The sequence below is a fragment of the Scyliorhinus torazame genome, unplaced genomic scaffold, assembly GCF_047496885.1.
Source record: "Scyliorhinus torazame isolate Kashiwa2021f unplaced genomic scaffold, sScyTor2.1 scaffold_485, whole genome shotgun sequence".
NCBI classification, from domain to species: Eukaryota; Metazoa; Chordata; class Chondrichthyes; order Carcharhiniformes; family Scyliorhinidae; genus Scyliorhinus; species Scyliorhinus torazame.
Genome location: NW_027308212.1, coordinates 35,848 through 59,201, shown reverse-complemented (window position 1 = coordinate 59,201; position 23,354 = coordinate 35,848). Strand labels below are relative to the sequence as shown.

Below are 23,354 nucleotides of genomic sequence, written 5' to 3'. Positions count from 1 at the left end.
TACCTGCCCCTCCACCTATCTTCGTTAAATCGGCAAACAGAGCCAGAATGCCCCCAGTCCCGTCATCTCGATCGTTAATATATAAAGAGAACAGCTGTGGCCCCAACACTGAATCTGCGGGACACCACTCGTCCCCGGTTGCCATTCCGAAAAAGAACCTTTAATCCCAACTCTCTGCCTTCTGCCTGACAGCCAATCGTCTATCCATGTTAGTACCTTGCCTCGAATACCATGGGCCCTTATTTTACTCAGCATTCTCCCGTGAGGCACCTTATCAAAGGCCTTTTGGAAGTCAAGATAAATAACATCCATTGGCTCTCCTTGGTCTAACCTATTTATTATCTCTTCAACGAACTCTAACAGGTTTGTCAGGCACGACCTCCACTTACTAAATCCATGCTGACTTGCCCTAATCCGACCCTGCACTTCCAAGAATTTAGAAATCTCATCCTTAACAATGGATTCTAGAATCTTGCCAACAACCGAGGTTAGGCTAATTGGCCTATAGTTCTCCATCTTTATCCTTGTTCCCTTCTTGAACAGGGGGTTACAACAGCGATTTTCCAATCCTCTGGGACTTTCCCTGACTCCAGTGACTTTTGAAAGATCATAACTAACGCCCCCACTATTTCTTCAGCTATCTCGTTTAGAACTCTGGGATGTAGCCCATCTGGGCCCGGAGATTTATTAATCTTTAGACCTCTTCGTTTCTCTAGCACTTTCTCCTTTGTGATGGCTACCATATTCAACTCTGCCCCCTGACTCTCCGGAATTGTTTGGCTTTTACTCATGTCTTCTACAGTGAAGACTGACGCAAAGTACTTATTTAGTTCCTCAGCTATTTCCTTGTCTCCCATCACTAGATTACCAGTGTCATTTTGGAGCGGCCCAATGTCAACTTTTGCCTCCCGTTTGTTTTTAATGTATTTAAATAAACTTTTACTATCATTCCTAATGTTACTGGCTAGCCTACCTTCATATTTGATTCTCTCTTTCCTTATTTCTCTCTTTGTTATCCTCTGTTTGTTTTTGTAGCCTTCCCAATCTTCTGACTTCCCACTACTCCTTGCCACATTTATAGGCTTTCTCTTTTGCTTTGATGCATTCCCTAACTTCCTTTGTCAGTCATGGCTGCCGAATACCCCCTCTGATAATCTTTCTTTTCTTTGGGATGAACCTCTGTACTGTGTCCTCAATTACTCCCAGAAACTCCTGCCATTGCTGTTCTACTGTCATTCCCACTAGGCTCTGCTCCAAGTCGATTTTCGTCAGTTCCTCCCTCATGCCCCTGTAGTTACCTTTATTTAACTGTAACACCTTTACATCTGATTCTACCTTCTTTCTTTCAAATTGGAGATTGAATTCTACCATATTATGATCACTGCTTCCTAAGTGCTCCCTTACTTGAAGATTTTTAATCAAGTCTGGTTGATTACATAACACTAAGTCCTGTATGGCCTGTTCCCTCGTGGGCTCCATCACAAGCTGTTCCAAAAAGCCCTCTTGTAAACATTCAATGAATTCCCTTTCCTTGGGTCCACTGGCAGCATTATTTACCCAGTCCACCTGCATATTGAAGTCCCCCATGATCACTGTGACCTTGCCTTTCTGACATGCACTTTCCATTTCGTGGTGCATTTTGTGCCCCCGGTCCTGACTACTGTTTGGAGGCCTGTACATAACACCCATTACGTTTTTTTTGCCTTTGTGGTTCCTCAACTCTACCCACACAAACTCCACATCATCTGACCCTATGTCGTTTGGTGCTATTGATTTAATTTAATTCCTAATTAACAAGGCAACCCCGCGCCCTCTGCCCACCTCTCTGTCTTTTCGATAGGCTGTGAATCCCTGGATGTTTAAATGCCAGTCCTGAACCCCCTGCAACCATGTATCTGTGATGCCTACCACATCATACCTGCCAGTCATAATCTGGGCCACAAGCTCATCTACCTTGTTCCGTACACTGCGCGCATTTAAATATAGCACCTTTAATTCTCTATTGACCGTCCCTTTTTGTTTTCTTGGTGTGGTGGACCTTGGTTTACTGAGCCTTTCCATACACTGTGTCATATTTTGTGGGATTGGGACGATCGTAACCTCTCCTGAGTTTTGTCTTTTCGTGCTTTTTTGTATTCCTAAGCAGCTACGCTTCCCACTGATTACTTCACCTCTTGGTTCCCTGACTTTCCCATCCCCCCCAATCTTTAGTTTAAAGTCCTATTGACCACCCTATTTACTCTTTTCGCCAGATCACAGGTCCCAGCTCGGTTCAGGTGGAGACCATCCCAACGGTATAGGTTCCCCCTGTCCCAAAGCTGATGCCAATGTTCCATGAAAAGGAACCCCTCTTTCCCACACCACTCTTTCAGCCACGTGTTAACTTCCCTTATTCTTGCCTCCCTATGCCAATTTGCACGTGGCTCGGGCAGTAATCCGGAGATTATAACCCTTGAGGACCTGTTTTTTAATTTGAATCCTAGCTCTTTATAATCTCTAAACAGGTCCTCTTCCCTAGACTTGCCTATGTTGTTGGCACCGACATGGGCCACAATAACTGGATCCTCCCCCTCCCTCTCCAGTATCCTTTCAAGCCGGTCAGATATACCAGGCAACGTACCATGCGGAACTCTTTATCCTGCTCACAAAGGATACTATCTATCCCCCTGATAATATAATCCCCTACAACTACAACTTGCCTATTTACTCCCTCCCCTTGAATGGCCTGCTGAACCATGGTGCCTTGGTCAGCTGACTCATCCTTCCTGCAGCCCTGTTCGCCATCCACACAGGGAGCAAGTGCCTCATACCTGTTGGACAGGGTCAAGGGCTGAGGCTCCTGAGTTCCTGACTGCTGGTTCCCTTTAACTGCCTGACCTGCAGTCACACCCTGCTGTCCCTGGCCACTGGCAGGATTTAAACTAGTTACTCTGACAGGTGTGACTGCCTCCTGAAACACAGTGTCCAGGTAAGTCTCCCCCTCCCGGATGTGCCTCAGTATTTGAAGCTCAGACTCCAGCTCATCAACTCTGAGCCGGAGCTCTTCGAGCAGCCAACACTTACTGCAGATGTGGTCGCTGCAGCTCGCAATGCGATCTGCCAGCTCCCACATCAAGCAGCTCAAGCACATCACCTGACCAGCCATCGCTAATTAATTCATTAGTTTAATTTAAGTTTACGAGTTAAGCTGTGTTTTGTTTTAAATGTGGTGCCGATTTGCTATCAACCACAATATGAAGGAACTTTCTGGAAAGTTTACCTTTCAACCAGCAATAGTCTCATCGTACCACAATAATTTATCATTAATCTGCTCCAAGTATGCTTTCACGACTCGCTGAAAGAATATAATCCCTATTTCCTGGGGAATAAAGCCAGGCAGGAGTAGAAACCTGTAACTGAATGATCAGAAAATGTCCATCGTGAAATGTGTGTTCCGATGATCGACGGATTCCTCTGTGAAGCCGGGAGCGTTTGTTTTTGCTGTCAAATGCTGGTTGATTCCAGTCTTTCAGCGGGGGCCTTTCACACTGTGTGGAAACATCTTGGAAATAATATTGAAGTGTTTCACATCAGTCCATTCATAAAAGTCCCTGAATGTGATGGGAATTCATTTTATTGAAAAACACTGCATATCCAACATTGAACACGGGGCTGGAGTCAAAGAGCATAGAATTTACAGTGCAGAAGGAGGCCATTCGGCCCTTCGAGTCTGCACCGGCTCTTGGAAAGAGCATCCTACCCAACGTCACCCTATCCCCATAACCCACTAACCCCACCCAACACTAAGGGCAATTTTGGACATTAAGAGCAATTTATCATGGCCAATCCACCGAACCTGCACATCTTTGGACTCTGGGCGGATATTTTCCATCAGTTCATGGATGCAAAACGAATTAAGACGTTTCGACGCATGCACTTGTCGGTTGAGGTGGCCGAGTGGTGAAGGCGATGTACTGCTAGTCCATTGCGCTCTGTAACGGCGTTCGAATCCCATCCTCGTCGATTTTTCATCCGCTGTTTTCTCGGAAGTGGGACTCATTTTTCTATGATGGATCTGCAATCACTGACGTGCAAATCCATTCCAGGTTGTGAGGCCGGATTGCATCGAGCTGTGTTGGAAAAGCGAGAATTCAAAATTCAGTCTTGTTCTTTTTACACATAGACATACATTGAATTTACAGTGCAGAAGGAGGCCATTCGGCCCATCGAGTCTGCACCGGCTCTTGGAAAGAGCACCCTACCCAAGGTCAACACCGCCACCCTATCTCCATAACCCAGTAACCTCAACCAACACTAAGGGCAATTTTGGACACTCAGGGCAATTTATCATGGCCAATCCACCTAACCCGCACATCTTTGGACTGTGGGAGGAAACCGGAGCACCGGGAGGAAACCCACGCACACACGGGGAGGATGTGCAGACTCCGCACAGACAGTGACCCAAGCCGGAATCGAACCTGGGACCCTGGAGCTGTGAAGCAATTGTGCTATCCACAAGGCTACCGTGCTGCCCCGTTCTGATTGAGATGAATTGATCGGGTAGTGAGAGAGGAACCACTTTGATTTGACTTACTGTCACATGTACTGAAGTACAGTGAAAAGTATTTTTCTGCTACCAAGGAACATACACATTACATACAGAGTGGGCAAAAAAAGAATAATCGACACAGTGCATTGCCAAGTGGTACATCGACAAACAGTGATTGGTTACAGTGCGGAACAAGTGGACAAACAAAGTAAATCCATGAGCAAGAGCAGCATAGGGCGTCGTGAATAGTGTTCTTACAGGGAACAGATCAGTCCGAGGGAGAGTTTTTGAGGAGTCTAGTAGCTGTGGGGAAGAAGCTGTTCCTATGTCTGGATGTGCGGGTCTTCAGGCTTCAGTGTCTTCTGCCTGATGAAATAGTCTGTAAAAAGTCAAAACCTGGGTGGGAGGGTTTCTGATAATGTTGTCTGCTGTCCTGAGGCAGCGGGAGTTGTAGGCATAATCACTGTGCGGGTGGCATGCTTGTGTGATGGGTTGGGCTGAGTTCACCACATTGCAGTTTCTTGCGAAGTTGGACCGGGCAGTTGCCATACCAAGCTATGATGCAGCCCGATAGGATGCTCTCTATGGCGCATCTGTACAAGTTTGTGAGAGTCGAAGCAGACATGACGAATTTCTTGTCCTTCCTTCGGAGGTAGAAACGATGTTGGGCTTTCTAGATTGTTGCATCAACGTGAGTGGACCAGGACAGACTGTTGGTGATGGCGACCCCCAGAGATGTAAAGCTATCGACCATCTCCACTTCGCACCCATTGATGCAGACGGGTGTGTGTGTTGTGCAACGCTTCATGGCGTCGATTATCAGTTCCTTGGTCTTTCCGATATTAAGAGACAGGCTGTTTTAGGTACTGTTATGGGCGAGGCGTTTTCCGAACCCCAAAATGTATCAGAGAGTTCTACCGATCTCTCCCTTTAATGGATTTGTTGCTTTTCCTAGCACATGGCTTTTTCCCAAGGTGTGGGATTACAATTATGGACACGTGGGTTTTCAAACACAAAACATTGTTTATTCCATGAACTCAACTGAACATCTTAAATAAACATTGGATCTCTTACCACAGCTTACTTCAAAGATAACTCAGAAAATATTGCAACAGTAAATAATTCCTTAAACTGTTCCTTCAAACTTCCAAGAGACTTAACACCTTGAAACAGAATCACATCCGGTTAAAGGCTTTACAATCATCAGTTTAAATCACCCAAATGATCCAAAGATGGTCTTTTATGTCAGAGATCCAGCTCCCTGCTAACACAGACACTCCCAAGCTCTTTTCAAACTTGCAGCTCCCTGGAAACACACAGATACACGCAAGCTGCTTTTTAAACTGAAAGTAAAAACCTGAAAAATGGCTGACCTAAAGCCCAGCTCCACCCACTCTCTGGCATCACTGTTTTCTTAAAGGTACATTGCTCAAACATCCATGTCTTAAAGGTACTCTTACATGACACCTCCACCCAAGAAAAAAAAACTTCAATTTCAAGATGGTTTCATTTTTCACTTTTGCACCATTCACTCAGAAATATACACAGTAAATATACACTTTCGCTTAAAAAAAAACAACACATGCAAACAGGTATAATAATATAGTCCATTTTTTCTTTGTTCTTCTTCCTCCAACCGAAATCCTTCTCGATTGACAGTCTCTTTGAACAAAATCTCTGCACGAGATCTCTGCACGGGGGCAGCACGGTAGCCTTGTGGATAGCACAATTGCTTCACAGCTCCAGGGTTCCAGGTTCGATTCTGGCTTGAGTCACTGTCTGTGCGGAGAATGCACATCCTCCCCGTGTGTGCGTGGGTTTCCTCCGGGTGCTCCGGTTTCCTCCCACAGTCCAAAGATGTGCTGGTTAGGTGGATTGGCCATGATAAATTGCCCTTAGTGTCCAAAATTGCCCGTGGGGTTACTGGGTTATGGGGATAGGGTGGCGGTGTTGACCTTGGGTAGGGCGCTCTTTCCAAGAACCGGTGCAGACTCGATGGGCTGAATGGCCTCCTTCTGCTCTGGAAATTCTATGATAATGATCCATCCATTCCTCTGCTACTCTGCATTTCTCTTTAGAATCAGATACTTTAATTCAATCTGACCACAAAGTCCCTTGCAATTCTCCAATACAGGAACATTGGTGATCACAGCTTTCAGGCAGTCAAATGCCTGTTGAAAGTATGCTGTCCATTGAATATTTTTACGTTTCTTCAGCAATTCCATCAGTGGAGTAATCACGCCACAAAACGTTTGCACTAAAGTTCGATTAAATCTACTCATTCTAAGAAATCGCATTATTTCCCTTCCTCTTGAGGGTATCAGAAACTCCTGAAGGAAAGTGATTCGGGTTCCTGCAAAATCACTTTCGGCTAGTTTCATTACCAACCCCGCCACCTGAAGTCGATCGAAGAACTCCATACGATGCTTTAAATGTTCTTTCCATATCAGGAAGTTGGAAATAAAAGCAGATTGTCCTACTTTCTCAATGCAATCATTCAAACGTGGGATAGGGTGAGAGTCAGTTCTTGTAACTGCATTCACCTTTCTATAGTCCACATACAACCGTTGGGTACCGTCTGGTTTCGGTACCATCACAATGGGTGAGCTCCATTGGCTGCTACCCACTTCAATTATGCCATTCTTCAGCAAACCCTCAATCTCTCTGTTAACCTGTGCCAATTTTAAAGGATTAAGTCTATATGAATATTGTTTGATAGGAACAGCATTTCCTACATCTAAAACATGTATAGCCATATTAATACTACCCAATTTATCACTACAAATTTGCCCATGTGATTTCAATAACTCTTTCTGGTCAGTTCGTTTTTCCTCTGGAAGGTAACTTAACAATTCATACCAAATTTTAAGAACATCCTCATTATCCAATTTAATTTGAGGATGTCAAATTCACAGTCATCTGGATTTGGTTCGTCACTTTGAGTTAGAATCATTAAACCCTCCTTTTTCTCTCCTTCCCTTTCAAAAAGTACCTTTTAAGCATATTCACATGACACACTCGGTGAGTCTTCCTTCTATCTGGTGTTTTTACCACTTAATTCACCTCATTTAATTTCCTTTCAATCTGATACTGTCCACAAAACCTAGCTTTTAAAGGTTCCCCTACCACTGGTACCAACTTTATCCCCACTGGCAAAACTACGAACTTTGGATTTCTTGTCCGCTACCCATTTCATTCCATTTTGTACAACTTTCAAATGTTGTCTAGCCAATTCACCTGCTCTATTTAATCGTTTCCTAAAATTTGACACGTAATCCAATAGTGTAATTTCCGATTTCGCACCCACCAATTTTTCCTTAATCAATTTAGGCGGACTAAAGGAGTAAATTTGGTAGACTCATTAGGTGCATCCCTAATTGCAAACAATACGAATGGGATTCATTTATCCCAATCCTCTGGTTAATCTTGACAATACGGCCGCAACATTGGCTTTAATGTCTGATGCAAACTTTCTGACGCTCCCTGCGATTCTGGATTTGACGCAGTTGATTTAAATTGTTTTATTCCTAAGCTATCCATAACTTCTTTGAATAACTTTGAAGTAAAATTAGTTCCTTGATCAGATTGAATTTCTGGTGGTAGTCCATAGCTAGTAAAGAAATGAAGTAACTCCTCCACAATCCTTTTAGCTGTAATATTACGTACTGGAATGGCCTCTGGAAACCTATTAGACACATCCATTACAGTCAAACGATATTGATTCCCACTTTTTGTTTTAGAAAGCGGTCCTACACAATCGTTTAGGACCCTTGTAAAAGGTTCCTTAAATGCTGGAATGGGTATTAAGGGCGCTGGTTTTATCATTGCTTGAGGTTTCTCTATCACTTGACATGTGCGACATGATTTATAAAATTTAACTACATCTTTATGTATTCCAGGCGAGTAAAACAATTCTGGATTTTAGCTTGTGTTTTCCTTATTCCCAAATGACCTCCCACTGTTACCTCATGTGCAACTCGCAACACCTCCTTTCTATACCCTACCGGCAATTCTACTTGATGATCTTCTGCCCACTTTTCATCCGCCTGCATATGTACAGGTCTCCATTTTCTCATCAGGCCATCATGTTTACGGTAATAACACACTGGTATACTCTCAGATTCCTCTTCCGTATATGCTTTCTGATATATCCGTTTTATTTCTACATCTTTCTGTTATAACTCCGCAAATATTCCTGAACTAAAAATATCCGCCTTATCCTCCACCTGTTCTTGTTCTTTTTCAACCATCTGATCAAAAATTGTTGCTGATAATTGTACTTCAACTTCACCTTTACTCTTTGATTTCTCCTCTTGTCTTAACCTGTAACTTTGCGACCTTGTTCCTACACAAACCGGAAAAATCCCAGGATATTCGTCCTTCAACACTTCAGTTGACTGATTTTCCACTGGTTTATCAACCACAGTAGGCATCACTCCCACCTGCGATGCAGGTATATCATTACCCAAGATAAACTGTATTCCTGGACAAGATAGTTTATCTATTACTCCTACTACCTCTTCACCATTCTTCACTGGACTTTCCAACCTCACCTTATACAATGGAACGCGACTCCTCTCACCCTGAATTCCACATATCACCACCTTTTCTGGCAACATTCTTCCCAAACTACATAATTCCTCATTTTTACCATTAAAGATTGACTAGCCACTGTATCTCAAAACATTGTGACTTCTTCACCTGCTCCTCTTGATACACATAAGTAAATTCTACCCACACAAGTAAATTCTTTAAATACATCTGGCACCTTCTTAACAATTACTTCTTGAACAGGCTGTACAATTGTTTGCACCTCCTTCGCGTCCCTCGGGATTTCCTTTACCACTCTTACAAACCCCACCGTCTTATCCTGTTTTACCACATCACCCTTCTCAGTGCTTGTCTTCAACCACCAACACTGTGACTTTAATGGCCTAGTTTATTACAGTGAAAACATTTGAAACTTTTCATTTCTTTTCCACCCTCCTGGATTTCTTTTTTAATCAGAGGTACACTCCCTTTATTGTCTCCCATCATATCACCTTTACCTTTACCACTTGAGTATTTCTCATGTCCCCAGTTTCTATCCCTCATCGGCTGAAACTGATGTCGGAAAACAATCTTTGATTTATGAACGTATTCATAATCATCTGCCATTTCCGATACTAATTTCGCAGCTCTAACCTTCTGTTCTTCCACATGAGTTCTCACTACATCAGGAATTGAATTTTTAAACTCCTCCAAAAGTATAATTTTCTGAGAACTTAATACATTTGGTCTATTTTCAAAGCCCTTATCCACCGATCAAAATTACTCTGTTTCAGCCTTTCAAACTCCATGTATGTTTGACCAAATTCTTTCCTTAAATTTCTAAACCTTAGTCTATAAGCTTCAGGCACTCGCTCAGATGCACTTAAGATGGGTTTCTTCACCTGCTCATACGTTCCAGATTCCACCTCCGGTCGTGATGCAAACACTTCACTATCTCTACCTACCAGCTTTTTTTGAATCAGTAACGCCCACATGTCCTGTGGCCATTTCATTTGTTTAGCTACCTTCTGAAATGAAATGAAAAAGGCTTCCACTTCCTTCTCGTCAAACCGTGGCAGTGCTTGGACATATTTAAATAGTTTCCCACCAAGCCTTCGACTATGACGCGCTTTCACACTATCCTCATCACTATCATCCAGCTGTACGTTTCCCTTTACGTCTGCCAATGTTAACTGATTGTCATGTTTCATGGCCATTTTCTGAAGTTCAAACTCGCTCTCTTTATCTTTTTCCCTCCTCTGTATTTCCATTTCTTTTTCTTTTTGTTCTGCTAGGACTATTCTTTCTTTTCGCCTTTCTGCTCTCTCCTTTTCTTTTTCCTCTCTCTCTCTCTTTCTCTTTCTTTTTCCTCTCTCTCCCTCTCATATTCAAGCCGCTTTCATTCTTTCTCATGTTCCATTTGTTTAATTTGCAACTGAATTTTTGCCATTTCCAATGAGTCAAACTCTATCGCATGCAAATTTAAATGCTTAACCACCGCCATAATTACTTCATCTTTTCGCATTTTGTCAGGTAAGGTTAACTGCAATGTTCTTGCCAAATCTAACAGTCTGCTGTTCGTTTCTGCCCGTAAAGTACTTCGTGTGACATTCTCCACCCACAAAAACTTCTGAGCCTCTGAAAGAACCATTGTTCACAACACTCTCCCCACGTAAACTAAAATACCACACCGGAAAAGGAACAATCCTTCACTGTCTTTAAGTTCACAAAAGCCAATCCAATAGATAGACTTTTATCCCGGACGGGCCCCCAATTTCTATGGGTGAGGCGTTTTCAGAACCCCAAAATGTATCATGGAGTTCAACCAACCTCTCCCTTTAATGGATTTGTTGCTTTTCCTGGCACACGGCTTTTTCCCTTGGTGTATTATTATTATACAATTATGGACTCGTGGGCTTTTAAACACAAAGCACTGTTTATTCCATGAACTCAACTTAACATCTTAAATACATTCGATCTCTTAACGCCCCTTACTTCAAAGATAACTCAGAAAATATCGCAACAGAAACAATTCCTTAAAATGTTCCTTCAAACTTCCAAGATACTTAACACCTTTAAACAGAATCACATCAGGTTGAAGGCTTTACAATTATCAGTTTAAATCACCCAAATGATCCAGAGATAGTCTTTTATGTCAGAGATCCAGCACCCTGCAAACGAAGACACTCCCAATCTCTTTTCAAACTTGCACCTCTCTGGAAACACACAGACACACACAAACTGCTTTTTAAACTGAAAGTAAAAATCTGCAAAATGGCTGACCTAAAGCCCAGCTCCACCCACTCTCTGACATCACTGTTTTCTTAAATGTGCATTGCTTAAACTTACATGTCTTAAATGTACACTCACATGACAGTGAACTATGCAACCATGTGATTTATCTACCTCCTGCATCTGATTCGTCATTGTTTGCGATACGACCTACCGCAGTGGTATCATCCACAAACTTATAGCTTGAGTTGGAGCTTAATCCTGCCACACAGGATATGCCTCCATATTCAGCGGGTCCGACAATGACAAGACTGAAGAACGATCACTCGTCTATCAAATCAGTGAGGTTTGCCTCACTGTGAGACAAGATTAGCAGAAGCAAAACCAAATTAATTAGATAGAGATCACACGGTTATACTCGACTTGAAACATGAAAACCCCGCCATCTCACAATTCCCGTTCCAGCCTCCCCGAACCGGCGCCGGAATGTGGCGACTCCGGGCTTTTCACAGTAACTTGATTGAAGCCTACTTGTGACAATAAGAGATTATTAGTATTATTATTATTGATCCTCGCCTGAAGTATGGTGATCCTTAGGTTAAATCACCACCAGTCAGATCTTAGACTCAAAGGGCCTATGGTCATCAGGGACGAAAGCGACTTAATTTATTTTAGAACTGGATCAATGTATGTCATTTGCAGGATGTGACTTCACTCAAGACTGGCCAAATGACTGACAGCCGGGAAATTAACGACCATTGAGGAGTTACCGCTACCTGAGGCTTGGTGGGATTGCTGGTTTTAAAGGTTCATCGTGAAATCTAGAGATAAAATGCCGGGAAAGTTATCATGAGATCATTAAAATGTAAAAGGAGGCCATTCTTCCAATGGACTCGGCAACGATATTCTGAAAGAGCCTCTGTGTCCCCATCACATCCCTGTAACACCACCCAATCTTCTGAACACTAAGGGGCAATTTAGCATGGACACTCCACCTAACCCGCACACATTTGGACTGTGCGAGGAAATCGCAGCACCCGGAGGGAACCCACACAGACACGGGGAGAAAGTGCAAACTCCACACAGTCAGTGACCAAAAGCTGGAATTGAACCCGGATCGCTGGCTCTGTGAGGTAACCACTGTGATAATATGCCACCGTATAAGGCCATAACACGTCATATATCAGATCAAGCATGATCTCATTGAAATGCGGAGCATATTCGATGGGCTGAATGGCCTACTTCTGCTCCTACGTTTTATACCCTGATATTGTGTAAATCTGTTCCTGTTCTTGGGTAAAACCCTTGTTAAACCAACACAGACGCCGCATGTCGTCTGCATCTGATTATCTGGCGCAGAGAAGGTGATTGTGGAATACATGTTGTACCCATCAAACTCTGCTACTCACCTGACTGAGATCTGTTCTGTCTCTGTAAATCACAGGTAGTATTCGCGAGTGGAGGGAACACTCTGCACCTCAGTCTCAATAGTTTGTGAGAGCAGGATTCCTTCATTATGAGTCAATGTCTGGACTGTATGTGAGGGTGGGTTTCAGTCTCTATCAGACATTGGTACTGAATGTCAGTTTGGAAATGTTTCTTTATCTATCAATCACAATTACTGTTTGGGAAAAGTGAGATTAATACGTAACAGCAGGACTGCTGTAACAGACAGAGAAAGATACACAAAAAATCAGGAAGAGACTATCAGGACACACATACAATGACACACAGAAAAGGTGCCGAGATGGAGAAACTGTTTTTTTTTAGGAAAATGTGTTTTCTGCTGCGCACAGAGAGACCTTGTTTGTAACATTATATCTTGCTGTGTAACTGAGCTCTCTGCTGTGTAGCCGTGCTCTCTGCCATGGAACCGTGACACTGCCGGTGACAGATCTTCACTGTAGTTGTGTCAAATCATTATCTGTTGTGTAATGTGTTCCCAGTTGTGGAAGTAAGATCCGTCGGAAGCAGAACCTTTCTGCGCCGTTTCTGAGACGAAATTTTAATTACATATTTATTAAATTTTGTCACGAGGTTCCTTGAGACCTCTGGATTCCCAGTCAAGGGACATAACCTTGTGTTCCTGTTATGAAGACAGTTCATTCAGCATCAATATTTTCAGATAATAACAAGAAAGCGCCCAACGTGGGGCTCGAACCCACGACCCTGGGATTAAGAGTCCCATGCTCTACCGACTGAGCTAGCCGGGCTGCTGGTGCACTGTCTATTAAACCTCTTCTTGAAGAGAGTTGCTGCGGTGCTCATTCGGAAGGTCAGTGCTGACTTGTTGGGCCGAATGGCCTACTTCTGAGCTGGATATTCTACGATTCTGTGATACAAGCATGTTGATGCGGTGAAGACGTTCTGCCCACTCCTGATACCATGTAGGAATGCTGGTCTCTCAATGACTGACGACCAATGACATGTAATAAAAAATAACTGACTTAATAATTGAGCAGCACCTCCTGGCTTGTGCTCTGACCGCGATCCGGGGAACTGCCGAAATCCCGACACGTGACCATTTTAGTTGCGTCATCAGGTGACCGTTCGGCCTGCAGAGGCCTCCTTCTGTGCTGTAATTTCTAGATTTCATCATTTAAATTTTCTTCCAGACTGTAAAGTGTGGTCCTGTTCCATTTGAATTTCTAATATATTTCCAATGTAACTGATGTTGTTCCACAATCTATTTAATCGGTGGAATTGTGCGTTTAGGGAGCTGAGGTTTTCGAGTCTCTCAAGGCCTCTCTCCAAATCCAATGGTCATTTTCCACGAAGATTCAACCCCTCCTCACATAAACACCGGGGCCCCGTTGATCGTTTGAATGCAATAACTTCCTGGAGTGATTCCAGGCTGGTTTTAGAATGTATTCTATCGACCAAATTACTAATGAATGGCACACTAGACACAGCTGCGATGGCTGAGTGGTAAAGGCGTTAGACTTGAAATCCCGTGGGGCTTCCCCACGCTGGTTCGAACTCTGCTCGCAGCGACTGTGTTTCGAAGTGTTTGCTGAACTCCCCGCGCAAGCCACTGACTCGAGAATGAATTGGAATGTTTGTAAATGAACGGTTTGAGTCAGTCAGATGTTCAGCATCTGTTTTGGAAACTGAACGAAATGTAAAAAACCTCGCACTCAAAACAACAATCAATAAATAATAACGTTTCCTGCAACGTTCGGAAGGAGAAGCAGCAACGGCAGCGAATGGAAACGTGGTTCGGTTTCATTCAGCTGAATGTTTTTTTGGGTAAAAAGATCGTGTTAGAAATGGAACATATTTTATCTCTCTATCTGTTTCTTTGTTTCTTTCTCTCTCCCTCACTCACTGTTTTTGTGCTTCTCCGGGGACTGATTGGATACAGTGAAACACAGCCCTATTTCATCCCAACTCTTTTGGACGAATACATCCTGGCGATGGGCGGTCCTGAATCAGTGGAAGAATCGACATACTATTCCATTCTTGGCTCTGTGAGAAGTTCCATTCCTGGTTGTGAGGTGGTTCTGGGATAAAGGGATCGAGGGAGAAGGAAGTGACTGCAGTCTGACTCTGACTCTGAAAACCAGTTAGTGCGCCCTTGTACAAAGTGGATGTGTCTGAGAACAGGAGGAAAGCAGATCATGGGCCTGTGATTGATTTTATTGAGCCAGACCTTGAAAAGTGAAGCAAACTTCTAACTAGTCGGTGCCTGTCTGAGAACTGGTAAGGAATTACGGCTGATATTGAAACGGTTCATCTTTAATTAGTTCCAGCAAATCGATTCTTTCAGAGGTGATGGTGTATTGTTTTCAGAGTCACTGTCATAGTTTCTTAAAATATGATTTGTGCTTGTTTTTGTTTTGTTCAGTAATTTGGGGAATCTATTTGGAGCGGGTGCAGTTGGTCAGTATCTGTGCCTCTTGCTTGGCAGCTCCCCGGGAAGCAGCAGCTCCATTCCTATCGAGATCTGTGGACACAATCAGGAGACCGAAACTATTGCGCACTGCTGCCATCTCCTGGCTGAAACAAGTTGTGCAACAAGTTAACGAGGTATTCGTGATACGTTTCAATTGGAGCAAAATAACATTAACATGGTTAATATTATCACTGTAGTAATCACATTTAAATCCCCAGATATCTGATTTCTGACTGAGCGATCTGTTCATCCCGATTTATCGGAAAATGAAGGATTCCCATTACAGCCGTATTGGTTACAAGAATATCCAATCTCTGATTTAATACATTCTCCCGCTTCATTGTTTGTGTATTCGTTCTATAAATACAGGCAAAGCTTGAAGAAATCAGTAACAGAGTAATCAATGTTCCCGGAGAGATGAAACTGCCGCCCCGAACTTCATTTTATGAAGGTGATTCCAGTCACTCCCCACTTTCCCATCAGAACAACGTCACAGAAGAAATCACATCCCCTTCACAGAATAACCATTCAGCACGAAAGTAAATTATCTGAACTATGCTGACCAGAATCAGTGTGCTCAAACGTGTGTTCTTGTTGAAAGAAAAAATGAGGAAGTGAATAGCTGTGTGGCTACCGCAGGGCAGTAATGTTGTCGCTCCTGGTTTAAGGAGCAGAGTGCCGCAGCGGATGCGTGTTGGGTCATTAGCCCGAGGTCGAGGAATCGAGGCTATTCTCTGCTATTTACATCCTCCCTGACACGAAAAGTAAAAATAACGCACGTTCCTGTTTGCTTTGCAGCAAATACCTATCAGAAACTTTCTTGCAGTCTCATCCCGACATTAAACCCAGGATAAAGCAGACAGCGTGACACATTACAACATTGTAAAGCTCACACAGAGGGAACCACAGAGAAAATGCTTTAAAGTCTCAGCAAGACTGACCAGATCTGTAGGGAGAGAAAAGAGTTAACGTTTCGAGTCCAGATGACACTTTGTCAAAGCTGGACCGGATACGATATCCAGTAGTACCCCACAAAGGGGCAATATAGATATATAACGATATCCACTAATAACTCACATGGGGCATATAAGGAACTAAAGCTTTATCGAGCGATAAATCACAATAGAAACTAAGTTCCCATCTTCCCCTCTCGGGCGGATGTGAACAATCGAACCTGCCTGACTATTTCCAAGAGAAGACGAATTTTACCCGGAGTCCTGGGATCAATATTAATTCCTCAACCAAAGTCACTGAAGCAGATTATCGAGTCATTAACTGCGCTTTTGCCTGTGTGGTCTTGCTGTGCGTATTTAAGCGGGAATCTCATGTCCTGAGACCAACGCTTTTCCATTGAAAGGAAGGTATTGGACATTCGTGAGGTTGAAAATCTCGCTGGAGAAAATTAACCTCGTGTGGGAAAGGTCAATATCAGGAGTGGGATTCGCACCCACGCTTCCAGAAGAGACTGCGACCTGAACCTTTGACCGCTCGGTCACCCTGATGCGTTGTCGCCGAAACTAAGATCCGTGCACACATCGACTCAAATTCTATCTTCATCGTCATTCCATTTCAAACAAGATATGCTTATCCTCCTTTTGAACACCAGCCAGAGTCCTGTATCTGAGTGTCATCCTTGTCCAGGCCGCTGAGGGTTAAGGAGCTCCTCATTGCTGCATTGATCAGTTTGCTCCAATCAACCAGGAACGAATTCCCGCTCTACCTGTTCCTCACTCGAAGATATTGAAAGCCTAAGATCTGAGCGACGTGAAGTATCCAATTGGAGAGTTGCATCCTGACGACTGCATTCTCTCTCCACAGCTGCTCCCGGTGCTGCTTTCACAGACAAGTAGCCGAAGAATCCCTCCTTTTTCCAAACAGGAGAACGTTCATCCAGGAGAGGCGCCAGAAGAGTGTTCTGGGAGAAGTCAACTTTGTCACCTCGACTATACTGTGGGTAGCTGAAGAACAGGTGTCAAAGAGCGGATCAGACTGTAAGCAAAACGTTGATACTAATAAAGAAAAAGGTAGATGTGCTGCTGACAAATAGCGACTTGTTTTCGTTTGGTGTGATTGAGAATATATATAGCAGAGAGTGGTTTCGATCCATCGACCACTGGGTTATGGGCCGCTGCTCCACGCTGCTCGTGGTTGACTCTGTCCGGGGTCGGACTTGAGGCAATGTTTGAAGAAATCAATAACAGCGTGATCAATGTTCCCAGAGAGGTGAAACTGCCGCCCCGAACTTCATTCTATGAAGGTGATTCCAGTCACTCCCCACTTTATCATCAGAACAACGTCACACAAGAAATCACATCACCTTCACAGAACAACATTCAGAACGCAAGTAAATTATCTGAAATATGCTGACCAGAATTACTGTGCTCAAACGTGTGTTCTAGTTGAAAGAAAAAAAATGAGGAAGTGAATAGCTGTGTGGCTACCGCAGGGCAGTAAAATCGTAGCTCCTGGTTTAAGGAGCAGAGTGCCGCAGCGGAAGCGTGCTGGGCCATTAGCCCGAGGTCGAGGAATCGAGGTAGTTCTCTGCTATTTACATTCTCCCTGACACAAAAAGAAAACATAACACACGTTCCTGTTTGCTTTGCAGCAAATACCTATCATAAACATTCTTGCAGTCTCATCCCGACATTAGTCCCAAGAATGAAGGAGACAGCATGACGCAGTACAACATTGTAAAGCTCACACATAGGGAACCACAGAGAAAATGCCTTAAAGTCTCAGCAGATCTGACAGCATCTGTAGGGAGAGGAAAGAGCAAACGTTTCGAGTCCAGGTGACCATTTGTCAAAGCTGGACTGGAAACGTTATCCAATAGTACCCAACAGAGGGGCAATATAGAGAAATAACGATATCCAGTAATACCTCACAGGGGGCCAATAAGGAAATAAAGTTTTATCCAGCAGTAAATCACAATAGAAACCGAGTTTCCAACTTCCCCTCTCAGACGGATGTAATCACTCCAACCAGCCAGACTATTTACAAGAAGATAAGACGAATTTTACCCGGAGTCCTGTGCTCAATATTAATTCCTCAACCAGAGTCACTGAAGCAGATTATCGAGGCATTAACTGCGCTTTTGCCTGTGTGGTCTTGCTGTGCGTATTTAAACAAGAATCTCATGTCCTGAGACCAACGCTTTTCCACTGAAAGGGAGGTATTGGATCTTCCTGATGTTGAAAATCTTGCTGGAGAAATTTAACCTCATGGAGAAAAAAGGCAATATCAGTTGTGGGAGTCGAACCCACGCCTCTTGTAGAGATTTCGATCTCAACGCAGCAACTTAGACCACTCGGCTGTCGTCCAAACTAAGATCCACTCGCAAATCGACATAAATTCTATCTTCATCGTCATTTCATTTCAAACAATAGATGCTTTCCCTACTTTTAATCCCTAGCCAGAGCCCTTATCTGAGTGCCATCCTTATCCAACCCGCTGGGGGTGAAGGAGCTTCTCATCGCTGCATTGAACAGTTTGCTCCAATCAACAAGAACCGAATTCCCGCTCTACCTCTTCCTCACACGAAGCTATTGAGAGTCTAAGATCTGAGCGACGTGAAGTGTACAAATGGAGAGTTGCATTCTGGCGACTGCAATCTCTCTCCACAGCTGCTTCCGGTACTGCTTTCACGGACAAGTAGCCGAAGAACCCCTCCAGTGTCCAATCAGGTGAACGTTCATCCACTTGAGGAGCCAGAAGAATGTTCTGGGAGAACTCAACTTAGTCTCCTCGACTGTACTGTGGGTAGCTGAAGAACCGGTGCCAAAGAGCGGATGAAACTGAAAGCAAAACTTTGATACTAATAAAGAAAAAGGCAGATGTGCTGCTGACAGAGAGCAACTTGTTTCCGTTTCGTGTGAGTGAGAATATAAATAGCAGAGGCTGGTTTAGATCCATCGACCTCTGGGTTAGGGATCCAGCACACGTCCGCTGCGCCACTTTGCTCGTAGTTGTCTTCTCTGGGGTCGGACTTGAAGCAAAGCGTAAGAGCGTGATCAATGTTCCCAGAGAGGTGAAACTGCCGTCCCGAACTTCCTTCTATGAAGATGATTCCAGTCATTCCCCAGTTTCTCATCAGAACAACGTCACAGAATAAATCACATCCCCTTCACAGAACAACCGTTCAGCACGAAAGTAAATTATCTGAACTATGCTGACCAGAATCAGTGTGCTCAAACGTGTATTCTTGTTGAAAGAACAAATGTGGAAGTGAATAGATGTGTGGCTACAGCCAGGCAGTAATGTTGTAGCTCCTGGTTTAAGGAGCAGAGTGCCGCAGCGGAAGCGTGCTGGGCCATTAGCCCGAGGTCGAGGAATCGAGGCTATTCTCTGCTATTTACATTCTACCTCACAGCAAAAGTAAACATCACGCACGTTCCTGTTTGCTTTGCAGCAAATACCTTTCAGAATCCTTCTTGCAGTCTCGTCCCAGGAATGAAGGAGACAGCATGACACAGTACAATGTTGCATAGCTCACACAGAGGGAACCACAGATAAAATGCTTTAAAGTCTCTGCTCAATTGATCCTCAAGATAAACACTTCCAAATTCCACCAATTCCATTGGGAAATGCATGAATATAGATTGTTTAAATTTTACATACTTCTAACACCTCTCCGTCCACCCGATCACATTCTATCACCGACAGTTCATGTGAATCTCCCGCGCTCTGTTGCGGTTCTGTGTCGTGGCCAGTAGATGTCAACACACTGTGGTAGAGCGAAGTTCACAGATTAGAGTGAGACACAACTGATAAAAATTGTTTTTATTATATTAAAGTTGGTACGGCGGGATTTCGAAGAAGATAATATGTGGTGATGATCTTTTCTTATATTTTGGTTGTGTTGAATCCGTCAACATGTTGTATGTGGGAGTGACGTGCATTCTCTCTGCCCTTCTCTGGTCCCGTTTGTAAATGGGGGATTCCTGTCACTCTCGGGTAATGTGTGATAGTGTAAGAGACATTCTGAACCTGTCAGTCTTCGTCACTATATGTGCCTCTGGATACGTTGTCAATGGAACCGCACCGTGACACGAGTTCTTCGGCTACCCACAGTACAGTTGAGGTTACCGGGATGACGTCTCCCATAATTCTCCTCACCCACCTCTCCAGGATGAACCTCATCCTGTTTGTAGACTGGTGGGGTTCTTTGGCTACTTGCCTGTAATAAGATCGCATATTAAAATTCCATTGAAGTAAATGAGTTGTATCATGTGGTTAAGGAGACGCACAATAATCCATTGTACTCTGCACACGTGGATTCAAATCCCATCCTCGTCTGTAATGTGTCTGTTGTGTCTCTGTTTGGTCCACTTCATGAGCATGAAGTACAAATGCTGTGATTTTTTGCTTTGGTTCACGGGCTTGGCGGGTGGTGAATTCGACGAACACTGTCCATGTTGAAACCACATTATAAAAAGGTTAGAAAGCTACTTATTTCACTCCCTGACCTTATTGCGTATAAATTCTGAGTTAGAAACAGTTCCGTCCTCTCAGTTTGAAACTCACAAAGTCGCGCAAAAAGTAAGTTCATAAAATAAAGAAGCAGACTTCAGCCATTAGACCCATCGAGTCTGCCCAGCCATTCTATTATGGCTGATATATTCCCCATCTGCGACCTACAATGTTACAGACGAAGAGGTCGATTGCGTTATCAGCAGGAACACTTTCACCCTAGAACGCATGACCTCGGAGCGGGGGTAGGCAATTTAGCCTCCTGAGCCGAACACCTTCCATGTGATGTTGGCTGATCCCAGCCTGGCCTCAACTCCACCGTCTTCCCGTTCTCCGTATCCCTTGAACTCCTTACCAATAAAATCTCTCTACCTCCTCCTTAAACTTACTCACTCTCCCTCCATCCAACGCAATCTGGGGTACCGAATTCCACGGAATCATAAACCCTTTGGGATAAGTAGTTTTTCCTCAATTCTTTTTTAAAATTGCTATCTGTTATTCTAAGAGCATGACCTCTCGTTTTAGAATGCCCCACAAGAGGAAGCAACAGCTCCACGTCAACTTTTTACATACCTTTGGTACCTTGAACATCTCAATTAGATAATTACGCATACATTCTGAGTGAGAAACTGTGGACCAGTCTTCCTCAGTTTAAAACTCACGATGTCGCACAATAACATCCGATTCAACTATTAGATCGATGACCGGGAATCGAACTGGAACAACTGCTTGGAAGAAAACTTTGCTCACCACTCTCCCACCATCGCTGCATTTCCAATTTTGAACACCAGGTGAATAGAAGGAAGCAGATACATTCCATCAGTTCATGGATGCAAAACGAATTAAAACCTGTTGACATGTGCAGTTGTGGGACGAGGTGGCCGAGTGGTTAAGGCGATGGACTACTAATCCATTGTACTCTACATACATGTGTTCGAATTCCATTCTCGTTGATTTTAAATCGACTTTTCTCGGACGTGGGCCTTATTTTTCCTAGATGGATCTGCAATCACTGATGTGACAATCTATTCCAAGTTGTCAGGCCAGATTGCAGCGAGTTGGGTTAGAGGACGGAGGAACGAAGGCAGACGGGTTTGGGGCTTAACCTCTATTTGACACCAGTTCTTCTTCGGCTATCCACAGTACAGTCGAGGATACCGGGTTGACTTCTCCCATAATTACCTTCTGCCACCTCTCCTGGATGAACATCCTCCTGTTTGTGCACTGGAGGGTTGCTTCGGTCACTTGTCTGTGAGAAGGTCAGACATTAAAGTTCCATGAAGTAAGGAGTTGTACCACGTGGTTAAGGGGATGAACAAGAAACCTTTGTGCTCTGCGCACTTGAGTTCGAATCCAATCCTCGTCTGTAACGTACCTGTTGTGTCTCTGTTTGATCCACTTCATGAGGGTGACGGAAAAATGCTGTGATTTTTAGTGTTTGGGACTTGGGGTTGTGAATAATCGAACACTTTCCATATTGAAACCACTTTAGAAAATGACGAGAAAGTTACTTAATTCACTTCCCCCCATAATTGCGCACAAATTCTGAGTTGGAAACAATTTCTTTCCCTCAGTTAGAAAGTCATGAAGCCGCGCAAACGATAGATTCTTCAGATATGTGAGCAGTGTTACGCCATTCGACCCATCGAGTCTGCCCGCCATTCGATCATGACTGAAGTGTTCATCATCTGCTACCTGAAATGTTACGGAACAAGAGATCGATTGAGATATCAGCCAGAACACCTCCTCCCGAGAACACATAACATTGGAGCTGGGATATGCAATTTAGCCTCTTGGGCGTAAAACCTTCCATGTGATCTTGCCTGATCAAACATAATGGCCTCAACGCCACCGTCCTGCCCGTTCTCCAGAACCCTTCAACTCATTACCAATAAAAGTCTCTCTAAGTCCTCCTTAACTTTCTCACTGTCCCTGCATCCACCACACTCTCAGGAAGTGAATTCCACAGAATTAAAACCCTTTGGGAGAAGTAGTTTTTCTTTAAATCTTTTGTAAATTTGCAGCCTCATATTCTAAGATGATGACCTCTCGTTTTAGACTGACCCACAACAGGTAACATCAACACCACGCCTACAATATCTACACTTTTTCGCATCTTAAACACCTCACTTAGATAATCCGTATAAATTCTGAATGAGAAACAGTTGACCAGTCTTCCTCAATTTGAAACTCAGGATGTCGCGCAAAAACATCCGATTCAACTATTACTGCGATGGCCGGGAATCGAACCGGAGTCAACGGTCTCAAAAGCAGTGATGCTCACCACTATACCACCATCGCTCCATTTACCCCTGTTGAACACCTGGTTGAAGAGAAAGAGGCAAATAATTTCCATCAGTTCATGGGTGCAAAACGAATTAAGACGTATTGACACAAAAATTTGTGCGACGAGGTGGCCGAGTGGTTAAGGCGATGGACTGCTAATCCATTGTGTTCTGCACACGTGGGTTCGAATCCCATCCTCGTCGATTTTTCGCCCGTTGTTTCTCGGAAGTGGGATTCATTTTACACGATGGATCTGCAATCACTGATGTGACAAAATATTCCAAGTTGTCAGGCCACTTGCATCGAGTTGGGTTAGAGGAGGGACGAACGGAGGCACGAACGGAGGCAGACGTGTTTGGGGCTTAACCCCACATTGCCACCAATTCTTCTTCGGCTACCCACTGTGCAGTCGAG

General features: G+C 43.8%; 3 non-coding genes across 3 annotated transcripts; 2 read left to right on the top strand and 1 right to left on the bottom strand.

Moving 5' to 3' along the window:
• Positions 1-13,430: 13,430 nt before the first annotated feature.
• On the bottom strand, positions 13,431-13,503 carry trnak-cuu (transfer RNA lysine (anticodon CUU)). The gene has a single exon. It is a non-coding gene; the product is annotated as a tRNA-Lys (tRNA).
• A 698-nt stretch (positions 13,504-14,201) lies between these two features.
• Positions 14,202-14,283, top strand: trnas-uga (transfer RNA serine (anticodon UGA)). The gene has a single exon. It is a non-coding gene; the product is annotated as a tRNA-Ser (tRNA).
• An 8,778-nt stretch (positions 14,284-23,061) lies between these two features.
• On the top strand, positions 23,062-23,143 carry trnas-gcu (transfer RNA serine (anticodon GCU)). Its single transcript has one exon. It is a non-coding gene; the product is annotated as a tRNA-Ser (tRNA).
• Positions 23,144-23,354: the final 211 nt, after the last annotated feature.